Source organism: Periophthalmus magnuspinnatus, chromosome 9 (assembly GCF_009829125.3).
Source record: "Periophthalmus magnuspinnatus isolate fPerMag1 chromosome 9, fPerMag1.2.pri, whole genome shotgun sequence".
In the NCBI taxonomy this organism is placed as follows: domain Eukaryota; kingdom Metazoa; phylum Chordata; class Actinopteri; order Gobiiformes; family Gobiidae; genus Periophthalmus; species Periophthalmus magnuspinnatus.
Window position 1 is genome coordinate 3,245,728 of NC_047134.1, and position 22,908 is coordinate 3,268,635.

Sequence of the window (22,908 nt, forward strand, 5' to 3'; positions counted from 1 at the left end):
AAAAGGTATATATGTAATTTGTTGTGAGTTCATGCATTTTATTGGTTTTATTCTTTGAACACAGTGGTGTTAATGCACGATTCATTTTGTGCACCAGTAAAACATCCATATGTCTTGAATTTGAACAAAATAAAAATAAAAATTAAATAAACAAGGGTTCGGTGAATGTGCATATGAAACCGGTGGGGTTCAGTACCTCCAAAAAGGTTAAGAACCACTGATCTAGAGCCTCCTCGGCAAGTTCTGTAGAGCAAAAACAGAAATTAAATATTACTAATAATGTACAATGTGGACTATTCAATGAAGGCCTATGTAGGACATGGATGCATGTGGGTCCAGTACACAAATCTTTACGGTATAAAGCCTAAATCTGACTGTGAGGCAATATTCACCCATTAATGCTGCCCTCAATCAACATGTATATAGTGAATAGATCATGCAATAAGAGGAAAGACAAAGGCCCATGTTTAAAAGAAAGTAATCTCAAACCATGAATCTACAGTTACATAACAACTTTGCAGAAACAGTGCAGCGTCCAAGTCTTTAGATTAAAGCACGAATTGTGAAAATGGTAGGCTACTACTGCTGCTGCTGGTTTGCTCAGTGCAGTGGTTTGCACGATAGTGCCTCTGCATTGAGGAAGTTGTGTTATTATAAGCCAGTTCAGCTGAGCAAATCAAGCATTTAACCTGAGAAGAATAAGACATATGAGATGCAAAATACAATAAAATACTGTAGTAGAAGCATGGCTAAAAGTTACCACAACAAACTGTACTACATACATTTATTAAAATGTTTCCCCACTATATCTGCAGAATGTAGCCTAGGGTAGATACTGGTTCTGGCTTACTTATAAATACAAATATAATATCTCATGTCAATATTAACCTTTGTGTCAGATATCATGTCAAAGTACTGCCACATCTCTGAATGGCTTGCGCTTGCCACCACGCTCCATTATATTATTGGCCTGTGCCTGTAATTACCACTGAAAATTGTCTCAATCCTCAATAAGCTCAGTGCTTCCCGCTACGACTACAACCCATGAGGAGGCGGGCGCTTTGCCTCTCATTTGAAGCTTCGGACGCGCGTTTGAATCAGTGACGTATGTGTTGTGTAACATGAAGCGCCGGACATCACCTGTCACATGACTTGTCATGAATGAATGAAGCTTCGAGTAGTGAACCGTTTTCGATACAGTTTTGATCCGAAGCGTCATTGCTTCACAACGCTTCATTTTCCCATCACTACTTTAATGAGCCCAACAGCATTTTGTGTGAAGCTCTGTGTCATGTGACCAACAAACACCATTTTGTGACATGACTTTTGTGTGTGCAGGGCTCCTGGCAGAAGACAACAGCTCAGGTAAAGACACACACCAGGATAACCACTCTGCCACAGTAACACAGGGAGAACATGCACACTCCACTCAGATCAGGAGTCTAACCCACAACCTCCTGGTGAGAGGGAGCACACAGGATAAGGATTTGTTTTACTCTGGCCTGGGAGGGGCTTTATTGTAATGGGGCGTGGCCTGACTGCTGCAGTAAAGAGGCGGGTCTCACTCTGTCTCTTGTCTGTTCAGAGCTCAGGCTGGTGGGAGGGGCCAGTCGCTGTGCTGGGACTGTGGAGGTGAGACACAGAGGAGTGGAGACGGGTAGAGGACCCCAATGGACTCTGGTTCCTGGAGCACACAGCTGCTGTGTGCAGAGACCTGGACTGTGGCTCTGCTGTTTATAGAGAAGAGAGACATGATTTTCGAGAGAGTCCAGTGTGGGAGGTCCATTCTGACTGTGTTGAGGAGTCTGCAGTGAGAGAATGTGTTGATGATTCATCCTCCTCTTCCTCGGGTCTGGAGGTGAAATGTTCAGGTAAAAGTCTAATCTCACATTTTTATGTTTCTCAGATGGTTTTTTTTCTAGTCTGTCTCATCACACACACACATAGACACACACCTACATAAACATATCCACACACAACACACACAGGAGAACTGTACCAGGTCAGAGCTGTGATGTCACAGCCCTGTGTGTGTCCTATTGGCTCAGAGTGATGATGTCACACATGTGTATCCACAGACTCGGTGCGTCTGGTCTCGGGGCCCAGTCTGTGCTCAGGATCAGTGCAGATCTGGAACCAGTCCTGGACCTGGGTCTGTGAAGGGGCCTTGGACCAGCAGGGGGCAGAGGTGCTGTGCAGGGAGCTGGGCTGTGGGGCTCCTTCTCTCCTCCAGGGGGCGCTCTCTCCTCTGGGGCAGAGGTTCCACTGTGAGGGCAATGAGTCTGCTCTGATAGACTGTCCCCGCTCCGGCTCAGAGACCTGCTCCTCTGGAGCCGCTGTCAACCTCACCTGCTCAGGTAAAGGGGTGGGGCCTCACTGCTCAGGTAAAGGGGTGGGGCTCACTCTGTCTCTTGTCTGTTCAGAGCCGCTCAGGCTGGTGGGAGGAGCCAGTCGCTGTGCTGGGACTGTGGAGGTGAGACACAGAGGAGAGTGGAGACGGGTGTATGAACCCTATAGTCCCTGGTCCCTGGAGGACACAGCTGCTGTGTGCAGAGACCTGGACTGTGGCTCTGCTGTTTATGGAGAAGAGAGAGAGGATTTTCCACAGAGTCCAGTGTGGGAGGTCCATTCTGACTGTGTGAAGAAGTCTGCTGTGAGAGATTGTGTCTATGGTTCATCCTCCTTTTCCTCGGGTCTGGAGGTGAAATGTTCAGGTAAAAGTCTGATCTCACATTTTTAGGTTTCTCAGATGTTTTTTTCTAGTCTCTCTTATCACACACACACACACACAGAGGGGGCGTGTCCTCTGTGTGTGTCTCTGAACATGAGGACAGTTCAGTTGGACACAGACGAGTCCAAGTGTGTGAGTTTTGTCTGAAACCCAGAGAGACGCTGAAAACATGATTAAATCTGTTGAGGAGGATCAGCTCTGTCAGCAGCAAAGAGCCCAGTTTAGACTCAAGTCTGTCATGTTTACTCTGAAAAACTACAGAGAGATTCTCACTTGTTTAAGAACAAGTGAACCAGGACTAAACCAGGACTAAACCAGGACTAAACCAGGACTAAACCAGGACTGAACCAGGACTAAACCAGCACTAAACCAGGACTGAAACAGGACTAAACCAGGACTAAACCAGGACTAAACCAGAACTTAACCAGGACTGAACCAGGACTGAACCAGGACTAAACCAGGACTAAACCAGGACTGAACCAGAACTAAAAAAAGGCCTGAACCAGGACTAAACCAGCACTGAACAGGAGGACTGCACCAGGTCAGAGCGGTGATGTCACAGCCCTGTGTGTGTCCTATTGGCTCAGAGCGGTGATGTCACACATGTGTGTCCACAGACTCGGTGCGTCTGGTCTCGGGGCCCAGTCTGTGCTCAGGATCAGTGCAGATCTGGGACCAGTCCTGGACCTGGGTCTGTGAAGGGGCCTTGGACCAGCAGGGGGCAGAGGTGCTGTGCAGGGAGCTGGGCTGTGGGGCTCCTTCTCTCCTCCAGGGGGCGCTCTCTCCTCTGAAGCAGAAGTTCCACTGTGAGGGCAATGAGTCTGCTCTGATGGACTGTCCCCGCTCTGGCTCAGAGACCTGCTCCTCTGGAGCCGCTGTCAACCTCACCTGCTCAGGTAAAGGGGCGGGGCCTCACTGCTCAGGTAAAGGGGCGGGGCTTCACTGCTCAGGTAAAGGGGCGGGGCCTCACTTTTACTCTAGTCTGTTCAGAGTTGCTCAGGCTGGTGGGAGGGGCCACACACACACATAATTCTCTATCTCAGCACACACACATAGACACACATAATTATCTGAGCATACTCAGTCATAGGTGAGGAGGGGGCGGAGTCAGAGAAGAGGAATGAAGTCCGAGGAGGGGGGTGGAATCAAAGGAGAGGGTTGGAGTCAGAGGTGTCACTGCGCCCTCTGCTGGACAGGTCCTTCTTATAATAACCAAAGCATTGAGTGGTTCATAATGTCAGACTTTAGACCCACTACAGTTTAAATTCAAATGGGTCATGTTCACGTTTAGGATTTGATGATGTCATTTTATTCATTCATTTATTTTGAGCAGATTAGGAGAAAACTCCCTGTCTTCCATTAGAACATAAATTAAATGCACATTTGAAAAAAGAAGTACATACACTGTATAAAAAGACACATATACTTTTCTTCTCACTGTCCCATGAAATCAGACTAAACTTTTCCTGTTCTAGGTCAGTTAGGATCACAAAAATTTTTTCTATTTGCTAAATGCCAGAATAATGAGAGGACTTTTTAGACACTTTTTCATCACTTTCTTCAAAGTCAGAAGTTTACATACAGTAACATTACTATGACTTTAAACAATTTGTGAAAACCAGATGATGATGTCATGTCTTTGGAAGCTTCTCATTGGTTTATTGACACCATCTGAGTTCATTAGAGACACACCTGTGGATGTATTTGACGCACACCTGAAACACTCTGCCTCTTTGTGTAACATCATGGAAAAGTCAAAAGAAATCAGCCAAGATATCAGGAAGAGAATTATGGACTTGCGCAAGTCTGGTTCATCCTTGGTGCAATTTCCAGATGCCTGAAGGTGCCACGTTCATCTGTTCAAACAATTATACACAAGTATAAAGACCATGGGGATGTCCAACCATCAGAGCCTCAGGAAGGAGACGGGTTCTGTCCCAGAGATGAACCAAAAGATCAACCCAAGAACAAAAGCCCAGAACTTTGTGAAGATGCTGCTGAAGCTGTAAGAGTGTGTCATTATCCACAGTGAAACAGACTGTACCGACATGAGCTGAAAGGACACTCTGCAGGAAGAAGACATTACTCCAAAAGAAACACAATAAAGGCAGATTACACTCTGCAAGTCCACACAGGGACAAAGATCGTCATTTATGGAGAAATGTCCTGTGGTTTGACCAAACTAAAAGTGAACTGTTTGGCCATAATGAGCAATGTTACGTTTGGAGGAAAAAGGGGGAAGCTAAGCCAGAGAAGTCAGAGGTTGAAGTGACTTAAAACGACATACTACTACTACTACTACTACTACTACTACTACTACTACTACTACTACTACTAATACTAATACTAATACTAATACTAATAATAATAATACATTTTATTTGAAAGCACCTTTCAGGACACTCAAGGACACTGTACAAGACAAAGTTAAAAACACATATTTACAGATAAAACAGAGATACAAAACTAGATGATGGTGAGAGTGACTGATTATATGGTGTAGGATTGTGTGAACAGGTGGGTTTTGAGTCTGGATTTGAAAAGTGGAAGAGAGTCAATGTTGTGGAGGTCAGGAGGGAGAGAGTTCCAGAGCTGGGGAGCAGAGCAGCTGAAGGTGATGAGACGGGCAGAGGGGACAGAGAGCTGGAGAGATGAAGAGGAGCGGAGGGAGCGAGAGGGAATGGAGATGTGGAGGAGGTCAGAGATGTAAGGTGGGGCCAGGTTATGGAGAGCTTTGAAGGTGGTGAGGAGGATTTTGAAGTGGATTCTCTGTTTTATGGGAAGCCAGTGTAGTTCTTGGAGGACGGGTGTGATGTGGTGGGAAGATGGGGTCCTGGTGATGATGCGGGCTGCGGCGTTTTGTAGAAGCTCCCAGGACACTCCCAGGACACTCCCAGGACACTCCCAGGACACTCCCAGGACACTCCCAGGACACTCCCAGACCATATGGAGAAACGTGCCAATAGTTTTGTCAGTGCAGAAATCACAGTGAGGGTTGTCTTTTATTTTCATTTGATCTTCTAGGGTATAGATTGGCTCAATGGATTATTTTGTAATGAATCATCTGGTGATAATCCTCGATCAGAGGGAGATGTTTGACCAGATCTGATTCCAGTCCCACTCTGAGTGATCCCTCAGTTCAGTTTTCCAAAGCTGCTCAATAAGTACATTTTTCTGTGAGCTCTTGACAAGTTATTTACACAGATCAGAAATCGTACCAGAGCTTTGTGCTTTAGCCAGAATAGTGTGGAGGGGGTGATTTTCCAGCGTGCAGCCCCAAGGAACACTATAGGTAGAAGAGAAAAGATGAACCTGGTAAGTTATAGCATTTTTGTAGATCATGAAACTCTCTCAGTCCATTCTGACCTATGATATTACTGAAATCACAGACCCTTTTTTGCTCCAACAGTAAAAAAGAGATGGGTTTCTTATCTATTAGAAGTGAGTGGTTATGAAAGATTGGTGTCTGAAGGAAACACAACGACACCATTCCCCAGTAAACTGTTAACTTTTCTCCATACAGCGAGAAGATGTGTAACAATGAGTCCATAACGGCTTTTAATGGTTTTATATGGCAGTTTAACATGTAACAGGGTGGGCATAGTATGAGGTTTAATCAAGTGTGCTTCAGTTGGTGCCCATGCTGCAGATTTTCCAGATTTAACCCATGTGGTAAGTGATCTTAAAGCAAAGCACCATGAGGACCATTCAAACTTAGGAAGGCCCATCTCTCAGGAAGATTTTAGACTTTTTTTATTCCAGAGAAATAGGCTTATAAGAGAGTGTAGTTTATTAAAATAACCTTGTGGTGGATCTCCATCTATGGTAAGCAACAGATTTGTGTAGTTATTTTTAATCAGGGAATTAAGAGAAGAATGAATGAGGACCCCTAAATATTTTATACTTGGTACAACTGGTATATTATAAGGGTCCATTTAATATTGTTGATCCTAGAGGCATCAAAGCGGATTCAGCCCAGTTCACCCTGTAGCCCGAAATGTTTCCAAACATTTCAAATGTGTGAAGAAGATAAGGTACTGATTGCATCACATTACACTGCAGAAACCTGGGTGAACAGACATTACCCATTAACACAAGTGCCGTAGGATTAATGTACAGAGTTCTATTCATGTTAGTAAAACCAGATGGAAAACCCATATGATGCAGCACATCCCACAGATACATCCCACGCCTTCTCAGCATCCAGTGACAGGACAGCATTTTATTTATAGATTAACAAGATGAATCTGTGATATGGAGCAGGCGTCGGATATTGTCAGAAGCTGGTCTAGATTTAATGAAGCCTGTTTGATCATAATGAACTAAATGAGTCACATGTTGTTCTAGTCTGCTGAATTTTTGCAAAAGCTTTGAGCTCTGTGTTCAGAGGCTGAGCGGCCGGTAGGAGGAGCAGTCAGTCGGTGGCTTGCCCTTTTTTGAGTAAAAGAGAAATACTCACCACATTGGTGCTATCATTGAAAGACCCTTTGATTATAGAATAGTTAATCATGTCTAGAAGTAACAGGCCAAGCTGAGGCCAGAAGGAAACATACAGCTCTGGTGACATTCCATCCATCCCCAGTGATTTAACTTTATTCATAGAATGAATGGCTTTACTTAATTCCTCCATGGTTACAGGTGTTTCTAAAGCACTGGCAGATTCAGGTGGAATTTTAGGTAAATTAAGAGAGCTTAAAAAATCACTACATGCTTTTGTATTGTGTGTTACTTCAGATGTATATAATTTACTGTAGAAATCTGTTACTTTTTTCAGGATCTGAGGTGATGGTTCCTCCACTGGTGGCTATGGCAGAAATATTTGCCAGTTGTTCATTGTTGTTAATGAGTTTCTTGAATAAATTCAAAGTGAATATTTTTGCTGTGCAAAATATCTATAATGCTTTGGCGCTTTTGAGGGGCATTTAAGCCATGGGCATTTAGAGAGAGAACATTAATTCTGTCCATCTAAAGTCTCGTCTTTAGGGCCACAACCTTTGTGCAAAAGACAGAAGAACAAACCTAGACCCCCCCCCCCCCCCCAAAAAAAAAACAAAAAACAACAACCAACAAAACCACACAAACCCTCACCCCCCCCCCCCCCCCCCCACCCCCACCCCCAACCCAAATAAATAAGCAATAAGCTCATCCAGATACTTGTACCAGCTCTCAAAGGCCAAGCTTAGTCCAAACTTCTGCTCCACAAATGTTGAACCTTCTCACTGAACTTTGGGACAGTTTTATAAAAAAAAATACTGTAATCTTACTTTACATTTTCTCTCACTTCAGGTCCTCCCTCCTCTCCTCCTCCTCCCTCTTCTCCCTCCATGTGGATGCTGTGGCTAGTGCGCCCTCTGCTGGTGTCCAGTCCATACGCCGTGTGCACTGTGCTGCTGGTGCTGATCTACAGGGAGCAGCGTCGCACAGGTAACCCCACAGTCTGAGATGTTCTGACCTAAACTAACACACAGGCTAACGCACAGGCTAACGCACAGGCTAATACATTTTTGAATTTGTAAGTACAGAGCAGGGGGCGGGGATAGGGGGTAGGTGAAAACAGACTCTATCTGAGCACTCAAGCCTCAGTTGCAGGACAAACTCAAACATGAATTGCTCTAAATAAAAGCTCAAATGTTTTCCCCCTGCTGGATAAAAGAGGTATTACACAGACACAGGTTTCAGGTCACTGGGGGGCAGTGTGGAGCAGAGAGGGGCTGTGGGAGGGCATCTGAACACAACCCCAGTTTGGGCTAATTATTTGTCCTGACTCCTCCCACAGGAAGTGCACACGTTGTTTCTATGGAGACAGGCCAGCAGGAGGAGGAGTATGATGACATCGCTGCTGAGGTCACCACCGAGCACAGCTTCTGAGCCAATCACAGCTCTGCTTTCATCTTTCATATGGGTTTAACATTTTAATTAAGACTTAAGAAATATGTGTATACGATGGTCTTTCGCTATATCGCGGTTCACCTTTCACGGTCTCGCTTTCACAGATTTTGCATGCTTTTTTTTACAGTATTGTGGAAATTCTAATAGTAAAAACCTTAAAAATATAAAATCAACAGAGAAGTTGTCTTGAATCAAAAAAGTCTGGTTTACTGAATCAATTGTGCCCAATCGTCAAAGAGCTGTTGGCCCTAATAGAGTCGTCTCGCCCTCAGCTGATAAATGTAAATACAGAGTGTTTATACCATCAAAACAATCATACCAGTTTAGTCTAATCAAAGTGGCTGGAGGTCGCTAGACACACAAGAAATACACACAGACATGACAACAGACACTATTACGAAGCTTAGGTCAAAAAGATCCAATACAAGTAAAGATTTAAGGTAAAGAAAGACATAACAGTGTATGAATGTGCATTGTGTTGTGCGTCCTGATTGGCTGTTGGACTGTAGACCGTTGTGTTCTTTGTCCTGATTGGCTTTTGGACTGTAGACCGTTGTGTTGTGCGTCCTGATTGGCTGTTGGACTGTAGACCGTTGTGTTGTGCGTCCTGATTGGCTGTTGGACTGTAGACCGTTGTGTTGTGCGTCCTGATTGGCTGTTGGACTGTAGACCGTTGTGTTGTGCGTCCTGATTGGCTGTTGGACTGTAGACCATTGTGTTCTTTGTCCTGATTGGCTGTTGGACTGTAGACCATTGTCCATCAGTCTCCTCCGTGCCGTGTCTCCTGTACAGTACAGAATGTGTTCAGACAAATTTACATAAATGTTGGATCAACACTATAGTAGAGCGGCGCCAGGATGAAGAGGCGCAGTCAGAGGGAATGTGAAATACACGAGTCACTACTGATTAATTAAACAAGAGAAATGTGAGAAAATGTTAATGACTGTGTGAGGAAAGTATATAAGGTGTGTGGTGAGGGGTTTTACAGCCAAAAACATATAGAATTAAAACTGCAAGCAGTGATAAAGGCCCTCGCCACCCCTTGCGACCGCGGGATTTATGCCACCAAAAACCATACCACCATCCTACATACATACATTACTTCCATTGTATATGTCACACTGCTGTTTGTACACCTGGAGAGCTAGCAGCCTGATTCTATGTATTTTCTTCTATGGTAGTCTGAGGTTTTCTGTTTTTTTTATAGTTGCATTTGATACATTTATGATGATGTCTGTACAGTGCAAAACAGAAGTGTTGACATTAAAATGTCTGGTCAATGAGAATGACTTGGGGTTGGGGGGTAGAGTTGTGATAGGGCTATTTGACTTGTACTATTCATATGTAATCAGAGTCATTACAGCCGAGAGTTTGGCCCCAACAGCCATCAGCAGAGAACACAATAACACATTAGTCTTGTTTCCATGTGAATACAGGTCAAGAAGTATGTAGCAAGCTCATCTCCAAAGAGGCTGAAACTGAATTTGATTTCAGTACTAACATTAGAGTCTATTCCTAATTACAGTTTTGTAATTTACTGTAACTTTGTGGTTACTATTTAATCAGTTTATTAAAGGTAAGGTAACATAAAGTTGCATTATGTGGAACGGTGGTGTTCATGTAAACCTGATCCTATTATTTTATGTGTAGTATATAGTATGTCCATTTTATATCATTATTTATGAACGTTGATATTGTGAGAGCAGTAGTGTTTGAACAGAGATAAACACTGTGTTTGTAGCAGGAGGAGTTCAGAAATGAAGGGAAAACACATGTATCTTGCTTAAATATGTTGGTATTGTCATGGTGTTTATCTTAATAATATTAGTTATTATAAGTTTGGATTTCTGTTGTTTTATAAGCTTATGAGACAAGCATTTGTTCTTTTGAAAGGGCAGTTTTTCAGGATGATATTAATAGCATTAATGTTTGTAAGGATAATGAACATATTGTGATTATACTATGAATGTTGGCATCTTATTTAGAGTTCAGCTCAGTTTTTGAAACATAGCTATCAACATGTATTGTACATGTGGCTATGAAGTAATTGTAGTTTGTCAGAAGAAAAATAAATAAGACAAAGGTGGAAATTTGCAGCTAAAGGCGTGCCATATCTGAAAAAATGGGGCTGGGTTATGCTTCAGGGGAAGGGGGCAGAGTTATCTGCAAGGGGTGTTGCCACACCTGGGAAGACCAGGTTAAAAGACAGACATTCGAAAGAGCTCGTGTCTTTGATTGGCTTGCCATTCACAAGACTCCCATTCTGCGAGGAAGATTACTTTTTCTCAGTTTGGATACTTTCCCACTCTACGAGGAAGATTACTTTCTTTTAGTGTGGACCATTCACTTTTACTTTTTACTTTGTTATTTTTTGCGACGACTACTATCAAGTCACAGCTTCTTTTGACTGCATCAAGGTATGTGTACTATTTTGAATTATATATAGTTACAATGTCTTTTTTATGTCTAAACTGTGTTATCTTCTTAATGATCTACTATTATTACTGTCAGTCTACTTTAATACTTGAAAATGAAGCATAGTTATGTTTTTGGGAAAGTGCATCTGATCTCATCAGAGCCAAATAAACAACATGATGTTTCTTGGACAAATTACTAACCTCCTAGGTGTTTAGAGTTTGTCTTGACATTATAATGTTGATTACATACTAATTTTGTATTTTCAACCATTTAAAATGTTTTATTTTTGTTTGTTGTTTCAGGTGTTTTGAACAGGTGCTGTTCAGGTGTTCTGTTCTAAGCACTGCCAGAGTTTCGTGATGTCTCCTATGTTTGGTATGGGTTTATTTTGTATTATATTATTACTGGTTGTGTTGTGTATGTGAGCAGTTTAATTACAAGTTGTAGAGATGAAATTAAGAATACAATGTTTTTGTATCTTTACAGTGGGGATTGGGACTGGTTGGCGTCCTGCCGTGCGCCACTGGACACGCTCCTCTTTCACCGGGAAACAGCTGAGAGTCTGCATCCCACCTGAATCCCCCAACAAGGAGGTATGTCCAATTTATTTTAAAAGTTTATAGTGTGTAGACACAGTGATGTGACATTTTTAAGAGGTTATTTTAGTCTGTCAGCCAGGTGTGTAAATGCAGTGCTGCCAGCCTATGCATATTAATTGTGCACATTAACCATGCCTCAACAGCCACCATCATCTCCATTAACATATGAACTGGCATCAGCTGAGTTGAGAAATGTTGTTTTGGGAGTTGTTAAAACAGAAAACATGGTTGTATTTCACACTGTAGCAGCACATGCAAACACATTGTACATTTACTGGTGTAAAAGTAATCATGGATAGATTATTAGTAAACTGTTAACTAAAATTAAAAAGAAATTGGGTTAATATTACACACTTCAGCGTTTAATAAATGCTGTTCTTGTTTTCCAGTTGATCTTGGTTATCGGGGATTCACATCTCAGATCCTTCGTGGAGAGAGATGTGGACATCAGAGCAAATGGCCCATACTCCTTTGGGTACATTTGCTCCCCTGGTGCTACAGCTGACACCCTGGAGACTGACGTACGCCATTCCACTGTCGACCAACGCGTGTCAAAATGTGTGGTGCTGGCTATGGGCAACGATTCTTCCACCAGGGGCCAGACAGTGGAGCGGGCACAGAAGAACTTCCAGAGTCTTCTGTCTACAGTAAAACGTCTTTGCCCAAAGGTATGCACTCCCGACTGTGTCATATTTGTTACCACCAAAACACACTGTCACCTCAAATAGTTTGTGAGCTAAATTTTTGTATTTTTTTAGACATGTGTGGTGGACTTCCCTGCTCGTTATGTGGTCAGTGTGGCCAAGCAGAACCAGTTTCGTGAAGCATACAAGGAATCAGCAGAGGCAGAAGGTAAGACAAAGTACATGTGCTTGAGTAAAAGTCAAATAGGGTATAGAGATATATAGAGTATGTATAGAGAAGAGTATATTTTAAATTGTATTATGTCTTTTTGTAGGGCTGCAGTATGTCTTCTGTGTGGACAGCTTCCCTATGAAGAACTTGCGTCTCTGGGCTAAGGATGGTGTAAGTAATCCAAATACTGTTTGTGTGTTGACATAATGTATGTGTGACATAGCAGTGTAATAATTCATGTTATTGTCTTTATGCAGATCCACCTCAGTGTACCTGAAGGCATGCGAGTCTTGTCAGACTTGATCTGTAAGGCCATCAGGGAGCTGTCTGAGAGCACCGTGGATTCTGCCCACCCAAGCCTGAAGACACCTGCCGCCCCGTGTGTGAAGCCCCTGCCGAAGACCCCAGATGTGGTTGTGACCTGTCCCACATCCAGAGCAGTCCGAGTCCCATCTACCACTCCACAGACGGACTCTGAGGGCTGGGAATTTGGAAAGGTAGAGAAAGTGTACAATAGAAAATATATGCTCTGTTATATGTGCTGTGGCCAAATTTCTTATGTGAAAGTGCTAACTGACTTTATGTTTTCAGAAGAGTCTACAGTTGACTGCCATCACGAGAAATGTTTCCCTGCGACAGGTTAGTAAATGTTAACATTATTTTTCAATTCATCAATCAATGTTAGGTCTAAAAATCCTCACTGAAACCATATTTTTCAGGTCACCGGTCTGTGTGCTATTCCTGTGTCTGCTGGCCGCTTTGCTGTTTTGTCTGCACCGCAGAAGACTCCTGCAACCTCAAAGAACCCAACTACCCTGGCAACGAAGAAGGTAAAACAAATGGGCAAATGTATTGATTTGTGAATGTAAAACATAAAACTGTTGTTTAAATATAGTTTTTGTTTGTTGATCTAAAACATAAATGTGTTATTTCAATATAGGTGAGTCAAGCAAGGACTGCCGTGCCAAGTAGAAGACAGACAAAGAGACAGGTATATCACAAGATCATGGTTATATGTGCTGTTGAAAATGAAATTGAAAACTGTTTGACAATAACTACCAATATCTATTTTTTTAGATGAAGCATGCAGCCAGAGTTGGGGAAGCAGCGAGCTCAACATCAAGCTGGCAACCTCGAGTTGTGCTGAAAAAGGTTTGATAAAATATTTACTTCATATTTGGATAGAAAATACATAATACAAGATTGGATTTGTCTAATTGGTATTTGGTTCTTTTTTAGCTGGAGACAACTGTGGCAGAGGCGCCAGACAGACCTGCTATCAACACAGCACCGACAGAAGATCAGCAGGTATATATCATTTCAAAACATGTCTGTGGGTGGGGTGTCTGGATATATATAAATCTGAAATCTTCTGTTTTAGGTGCAGACTGATGCTGTGACAGTGACACTACGTCCATCTACCTGCACAGAGCCTGAAGTGGTCGTGGAAGTGGTATGTTCAGGCAGAATGTTTTATATCGAAGCAAGTATTATTTGATTAAGTCATGTTCATAACAATATCTATTCTGTGTGCAGGTGGAGCCTGTTGTGAAGAGACCCAGGAGGACCTCCAGTCCTGTTCACAGAGAAGCAGATGTGCAGGTGTGTTAATAAAGTGCTAATACTATAAAATGGCATGCAAAATAATAGTGATTAATCTGTATGTGTAAGCTGTGTTTCTGAGTATGAATGCTACATGTGTGCTGCTGAGTGTGTATGAGTTTTAATAGAAACTGTTTCTAATTGGTAAATTGGTAAATTGGGTCATTTCAAAACTGTGGAGGGGGGGGGTATCAGTGGAAGTATTATGTGATTACACCATGTTCATAACAATATCTATTGTGTGTGTGCAGGAGGAGCCTGATGTGAAGAGACCCAGGAGGACCTCCAGTCTTGTTCACAGAGAAGCAGATATGCAGGTGTGTTAATAAAGTGCTAATAATAAAAGAAAATAACATGCATAATAGTGCATAACATAACATAATAGTGATTAAACATTGTGGTATGTAATCTATATGCATGCTGTGTTTCTGAGTGTGAATGTGTGCTGCTGAGCGTGTATGTCTATGTCTATGCGTGTATGTGTATGTATGAGCGTCTTTTTAATAGGAAACTGTTTCAAATTAAATGGTAATAACATTGTTGTCTTTTTTGTTTCTTAGGTACCAATGAAGAAGGTCTGCTGTGGAAAGCAAGTCCCTGTTTCCAGACTGCAGCGGCCGTCACCCGAAGAGTGCAATGCAAAAGTGGCCAAGAAGGATTCCTGCCATGAAAAACAAGCATCTGTTCAACTACAGCCTCTGCAGCACGAAGACAGCAAAGCTCCTCAGTTTGACAATATTGTTGGGTCATTTCATCAAGGACACACAATATTTCCTCCACAAAGTAGAGGAAAGCAGTGCATGGCCATTGCTTTGGCTGCAATTGTTAAACACACACACCTGCGGGAGGTGCTCAGAAAGATCTAAACATGGTTTTACTGGAAGGTGATCATCTGTACATAAGGAAGAAGCATCGTATTCCTGAGGATCAATGTTATTTGGGAGCTTTTGATTTTAAAGACGATGAGAAACTGTTTGGCAAGACATTTTGTTTGGAGATTGGCACTGTTATTGGACGCCTGCTTTCAGTCACCAACCCTGTGGAAAAAGTATGTTTTGTCACTTTGAAGACAGCTCTGGAAGAACATCTTGCTACTGACAACGCTTGTCTCTTCACTATGTCAGCCAGTACATATGCTATTATCGCTAAAAATGGCATGTATGCTATTGTGGACTCCCATGCACGCAGTAAATCTGGGATGGTAGATGGCAATGGTTCAAGTGTTGTTGTGTTTTTCAAGAGCATCAGTGAAGTTTATGACCACATAATCCAACTTGGTGCAGGATTCATTGAGCCAAATGTTCAGTTTGAGCTCAATAGCATGGCAGTGACTTTGAAAGACTGTGACTGTGATGGTGTGACTGCTGAGCCTACTCTGGGCTGTCCTGAACCTCATGCTGTGACTGAACTTAAAAGTAACCCCAATTCCTGTGTTACTGAAAGTACTGCTGCAACTGACACGGCTGATTTGAAAGCTTCTGATCCTGGGTTCAAGACAAAGAAAAATTTACCAGAAATAGGACACAAATGTGGCAGAACACTAATGAAATCTCCATTGCACAAAAAGCGATCCAGGGTTGACACAGAGTTAAAAAGTGGATCTCCAATGCATTGGAGTTGATATTTATACCTTCTATCAAAGCAAATGGTTAAGATTTAAAAACAGTGAAAAACAACAGTCTGCTGAAGGCATCTACCTACAGAATCATGGAGCTCATTATGGACATGTTGTTTGTGTCAAGCAAGGCCAACAAAATGACTGTTATAAACTGTGTACGTTTGGTGAGCCCCAGGGACACGTCACAAGATCGGCACATGCAACGAGTGTCTTCAGTTCAATTCCTCTTGATGAAAATACTATTGACAGATCACATGATAATAAAACCACAATTTTGTCAAAGTACTTAAGGAAAAAGAAGGCACAGAAGAACAGAGAATGTAAAATGGTGAAATATCACAAAGAGGAGGAATATCGATTGAAAGCAATAGAAAGTGGTGTGGAGAAATACCAAACAAACCTGGAATATAAAGAGAAATTGAAAGTACACAGTTCCAAAAAATACAAAATGGACATGGAACATCAAGAGAAATTGAAAGGATACAGCAAAGAAAAATTCAAAAGCAACCTGGAACATCAAGAGAAAGTGAAAACATACAGCAAGCAAAAATACACAACAGACCTGGAACATCAAGAGAAAGTGAAAGCATATAGTTGTGAGAAATACAGAAATGATTTGATACACCAAAATAAAGTCAAATGTGAAAGTGTCAAAAATTATCAAGCAAATCCTGATCTTCGACAAAAATTAAAAGCACTAAATAAAGCCAAATACCACAAAGACATTTAGACATAAAGTCCTGGCTAAAAAAACGATTCAACAGAAATCAAGATAAAGTACTAACTGATCAGATTAATTCTGTAATGAATGAGTTTTTAAAGAAATCAAACGATGGACCTGAATTTGTTTGCTGTGTATGTTTCCGATCCATGTTTAAAGCAGCTGTAGTTCCATACAAACAAAAGAACTACAAAAACAAAGCAGCTCAATTAACGGCGGAAACATGTGTCTCGGATGAGTATTTGCATGAATGTACCTCTGACTGCAATAAACCATGTCCATTGCAAGAATCAAGAGTGCAATTGCTTTAGATGTGCAAGGTTTGTCATTCAAAGATCCAAAGAGGTATAACCCCAGCAGAATGGTGGGGAAACAATTTACAACTGGATTCAGTTCCTCTTGAGTTATCTTGTTTGAATCATCTGGAAAAACATCTGATTTCTTTAAACATTCCATTTATGAAAGTATTGGCTTTACCAAAGGGTGGTCAAAATGGATGCCACGGACCAATTTTTTGCATCCCTTCTTCAGTAAATCATACTTGTTCTGTTTTGCCTCGGTCAAATCTAGAAGGTTGTCTGTTACGTGTTAAATTAAAGCGCAAGCTATCTTACAAAGGACATTATGAATATCACTTTGTCGACACAAATCACCTGACAGAAGCACTTAAATGTTTAAAGGAAAACAATCAATATTATCAAGACATAGAAATAAATGAAGAACGGGTGAATGAGTTTGCTAAGGAAGAAGAAAACCAAGCACAAGACGACTCTAATGATAATGCACAAAAAAACAGTTCCCCTGAGGATGCACAAAACAAAACTCAACATGAAGAAGAAATACATACAGAAGAAGTCTCAAACAATAATTCAAAACAACCTGAGTCTCCTGATGAAGAAGATGAAACTCTACACGACCGGCAAAAACACTGTATTTATCAAGATTCTTGTTCCATGCCTGTTGATCTTGGTCAAGAAACTCTTGATCAGGGTTTTGAAGATATAATTAATCTGGCACCTGCTGAAGGAAACAATCCTGTGCGTATTTTGTCAGATAAAGATAATGAAGCAAAATCCTTTCCATATCTTTTTCCATCAGGGAACAATACTTATCATACGCCCAGACAGCACTACTTGACATTGGCACGATATTTTAATAACAGAATATTGCACACTGATGGAAGGTTTGCAAAGTGCGTTGAATACATTTTTTTTGCACAATACATGTCAGAAGTTCAGCAAGTCATTCAGCAAGTGTCAATAGCATCACGCAAAGGACACACAAACCCTGCAGGCCAAAAAGACAATGCTCCAGAAAACATTGAGTCTTTGCAAGACATCATTAATTAAACTACAGAAAAGGGCAATAAGAATGATTAATAAAGCAGGATTCCATGATCCTACTAATGAACTAGTTATATAATTAAAATTTACAGACATAGTTAAGTTAAAAATTTAGACAATTCTGTTTTGTATTGTGAACAAGGATATTCAGTCCTTTAAATTAAGAAATAGTCATAACTTAAGAGGTTTACTTCGGTTTGAATCTAGTAAAATAAGTGGAAAAGATGTGTCTGGTTTAGGAATAAGACTTTGGAGTGATCTTAGTGATGAATTTAAGTTAGTTAAAACTCTGTTTAAATTAAAAAAAAAAAAAAAAAAAAAAAACAAACTTAAAAACTTTAATTCATGCATACATATACATTGGTGTAGGTCATATGAGCCAAGACATCTGTGTTTAGGATACAGATTTAAGTAGATGGATTTTGTTATCTTACTGTATTGTGGAGTTATGTGTTGTCAGGATGGGCTCACATAAGCACACGGCTTCAACCCAACCCTTTGTTGGTTGTAATTAATGAAGGAAATGTTTTGTTTTGTCTTTTTCAAAAATAAAATGTAAACAACCAAAATAAAATTCATTCATTCATTCAGTACTGTGCTTAAGTATAAATCTGAGGTATCTGTACTTTACTTAAGTCAATTTAAAGTAGATACATTTTACTTTTATTTGGCTACATTTGAGAGCAGGTATCTGTACTTTACTCCACTACATTTTTGAACAGGACTGTAAAGTAAAGGTATTTTTTTATTATTGTTTGAGATCTGCTTAAAAGTCTGAGGGTTTATTTTTAACACGTTCTTAATTTGAGCAAACAAAATTTACAAATAAAAACAGCTGGAAAAAGTGATTGATTCAGTTGTTTCTGTTGAACAAAATTCAGCACAAATCTTTCTCAAAATCACTACATTTGAAGCTTTATTAGATCTCAAAATCTGTGTGAAATACTTTTACTTTTTACGTATATTTTTAAACTGGTACTTTAATACTTTTTTTCACGTGATACTTTTACCTTTTTTTTTTTGTTGCTCCGGTATCTGTACTTTTAGTTCATCAAAATTGAATACTTCTTCTATCACTGGTAATAAGACATTTGAAAACTATGGGGTTGTACATGTATTGTTGCTGCTGGCCCATCCAACTTAAACCGGTCCTGAAAAAACTTGATACTGTACCTGTCCTTATGAGTCAACACTTTCCTACGCTTTAGTCTGAAAAATCAGTCTAGCCTGTGACATTATCCATCGTACCACTGTAAGTATATAAACACCCGATCACTCATCAGCTCCCTCATAACAGCTCTGAGCCTGGACTACATTTGACCTCAGAAGAGTTCTTTTGGATCTGGCAACAGCACGTTCTAAGCTGATCCTGAAGGTGCTATATTACACAGAATTGACTCTAGTGAGCTTTAATCCATGTAATAATGCCGTTACCTCCTCAAAAACATACCTGGAGTTGTGTTTTGTTTCATTCACACTATTCACATTATAACAGAGATCAGAAAATAGTGTAATATGGGCCCTTTAAGTCCTGGAGCTGCGAGGTGGGGCTATGGGTCCACATTATCTGACCAGCACGTGTACCTGCAGCCTGGGAACTCCCTCATAAAGTACTGCAGTATAAAACTTTACAGTGTGTACAATATGAAGGAGTGACCTAATAGCTGACCTGGCCAAGATAATTCTATTTAAGATTTGGTCCAAGCCTGTGTTTTGTAACAGCAAAGATTTTAGTTCAAATAATCGTTGTGAAATCCAAATAAAAGCTACACGGAAGAGGACAGTAGTTAAGGGTTAATACGCAACTGATAAACTAATAAAGGGCCCATATTACACTGTTTTCTGATCTATGTTATAATGTTTCCTCATCACAAACAGACCTGAAGTTGTGTTTTGTTTCATTCACACGTTTAACGCACAAATCCTGCATATTTAGGCTCAGTTCTTCTACCAAACTGAAAACGGTCTGTTCCACCTTGTGATGTCGTGTGGTAATACAGGAAGTGCTCCACTGTGCTTTTAAATTCCATATATATTTGCTTGAATCATCTGGATAATTTCAGCCCTGGAATTGCCAATCTCTACTGAAATAAAAGTAAAATGTAGCTGTTAACTTGAAAACTACCACTTCGTGACATCACAAGGTGGAACAGAGCATTTTGAGCTTTGGAGATGTAGACAGACTAATAATAAAGGGTTACTTAAACATGTGTGAATGAAACAGAACACAACTCCAGGTCTGTTTTTGAGGACTTTTTTTTATTAAAACATGACTTTGAGTAACATACGACCTTTGAATACCGGCTCTCAAACTCAGACGACTCTTGTTGCCTCAGCCCCAACAGATATAAACACGAGTATGATGAATTTGTTAGCGATTTCCTCTCGTAATGTTAATTGTTATAAGTAAAAAGGAGGCGTGGGACTTAGGAGGCTGTTAGTTTCATTACTATGGTGGAATTTACAATAATAAATATCAAAAAACACCCTGTTCACGTCAACCTATTCTCAAAAATACACATAAACTAAATACACAACCATTTACTTGCATCTGCCTTTTGACAAGCTACTCCTGTTCTATTGTGTTTACTCACTGAGTGCCTCTACAAAGTCTACCCTTGTGTTTTTGTTGTGCTGAGTCAGGATTCGCTCTTCTCTGCAGCTGTTTTTGGCTCTATCTCTGAGAAACAAATGGATGTTCTCAGATTTGAGGTTTTTCTTGCTGCTCGACGACACACTGTGATGTTCCTTACTATCTCTTTAACTGTTCGTGACAACGTTGGGGATGGCTTGTTAACATTATTCGCAAAAATACGTCGGCAACATATGACATTGCATATTGAATAAAACGTTTCAGAGGTTTTGTATGAAAGCCGCCGGTGCACGGTTTGAATAATAATAATAATAACAATAATAATAATAATAATGGGTTTTGTGGTAAGGTTATTCGATATTACCTTTCATTTTGAGCAATACTGTGTGTGTTTGTGTGTGTTTGTGTGTGTTTGTTTCTGCTTTTAAGGTGGTTTTGTTCAGAGGCACCAGAGCAGAACAGACTCTGTGGGGAATATACAGAGATGGCTCGCTTGCAACTAAAGCTGTGAATTCTGGGGTGAGCTCGTAATGCGTAAGTTGCAAGACCAAACTTCTATTTATAAGTTTTAATACAACTGAAATACTTACGACAATGATTAAATATGATCAAAACGAGTCTGGTGATGATTTAAGGCCTTGAAGTGTGCGGAGGACCTGCCAGATTCCTACCTGTGACGTAACAATTCAGGGTAGATTAAAATGAGAGTGATTTTTGAGGCTCATAGCAAGACAACCAAGTAAGATTACACTTTCTTTTTCCAGACCGAGGTTTAGTTTGTTTTCATACCTGACAGTTTGGACCGCTCACTCGCGCTCTTCCTCACAGTGGTCATGTGATTTTGCTGTGACGTGTCCGGTCATCTGATTTAAACATAGGTTAACATTTGCTAAGTTTGGGCACTCTTTTATTTCCCCCCGTGTTTCTTAATTTCCTACATGTTTAAGTTAGTAAGTAGTTAGTTGAGAATTGTTACATCGTAGGTGGGAATCTGCAGGTCTTTTGGACAGTTCAGTTCCATAAATCAACTAAATTAAACCTTGGTCTGAAAAAAAGAGTCTATTAAAAAATATGAATGGCACTTTATGGGCTTGGCAAGGCCTCTCAGAGCACTAGACTATTGTCATTGTTCATTTCCTCCATACTCGGTGGTGGTGGTAAGCTACTTCTGTTGTACATCTACCCTGAAGTGAAGGACATGATGACAGAACTTGCTCTGAACCCTAGACCTTTATCACCAAATTGTTATTATTACTATTTATTTGATCGTGTTGGATTAAATACTGCAATTTTCATTTTAATAGTACAAATTTTCTGTTAAAAGTTTAAACCGTAGTATATTCATGTTAACACAAAAGTAGTTCCCAATACTTTTGACTATTCTCAAGTATTGCCATGTCATTACAGCCCTATAATAGGATTCAGATCTGGTACAGATCCCTAACAGAAACTGAATCCAAAGAACAGGCTTGCAGAGCTTAACTGTGCTGTTCTTTTGTTCTACATTGTTTTTATGCTAATAAACTCAAAGCTGACTGCATCAAACGCATTTTATCTAAAGAGGTATTCTACAGAGAAATCCCACCTACACATTGTGACTCCTCTACACTTTATTTCAACATTTCAATACATTTTTTTCACTTTTTTGGCTCCGCACAGCCTCCATCTTCACAGGCATGATCGGTAAAGGTGTTTGACGACGTGTCTGTGGCGCGGTGCATGTGTCGCACTTTGACATGATACGAGGTGATGGAGGATAATGTCCGATTTTAAATAAAACAGCAGCAACTTAAGTTGTTCTTTTATTAAGGAATTATTACAATTGTCGGGGAAATCCCTCGGGGCAGCGCACATCTCATCAATATTAACAGCCGTTGATGGCGCCGTAAAAGGGTTAGATTCCAATCGCATTTGCATAATTTGGATGCGTTTCACATCACATATCCAGAGAGGTGGGAAGGAAAGTACTCTGCTACATCAGGAAGTAATATACTGAAGAATTAACATGTCTCAGAGTACAAAATTATTGCTTGACTTTTTACTTGTATTAGTTATAGCAACTTTGAGCTAAATTTGGCAACTTTTCCCATTATTTCGTAAGCATATGATAAAAATGTTCTTTCCATTAATGAGTTTCAGCTTCCTGAACTCACTTTGACGACTTTTTCCACTAAAAGATCGCGAAAGAAAATAGAATTCTGTCAGCTGCAGTGAATATGTTTCACAACTCATCCAAGTAGCTTTTTCAGTCACTTAGATTAAAAAAGATAAACAATTAGAAAAATATATTTAGTTTTTTAAATTGTTAGTCACTATGGCAACAGCAATGTTTATTTTTTATTTTTTATTTCATTGTGACATAAATCAGATCTGTGAATATTGTTGTGTCTGTGAGCAAAACACTTTATCCATTGTGCTTTTCCATGACTGTAGTGTGTGTGAGTGAAGCCGTTTGTGTCAAATGGCTGCAGTTTTTTTTAGTTCCAAGTCAGTTGTGGATACAGAAGTTATTATAGTTGGGGTATTTAGTAGTGGTGTA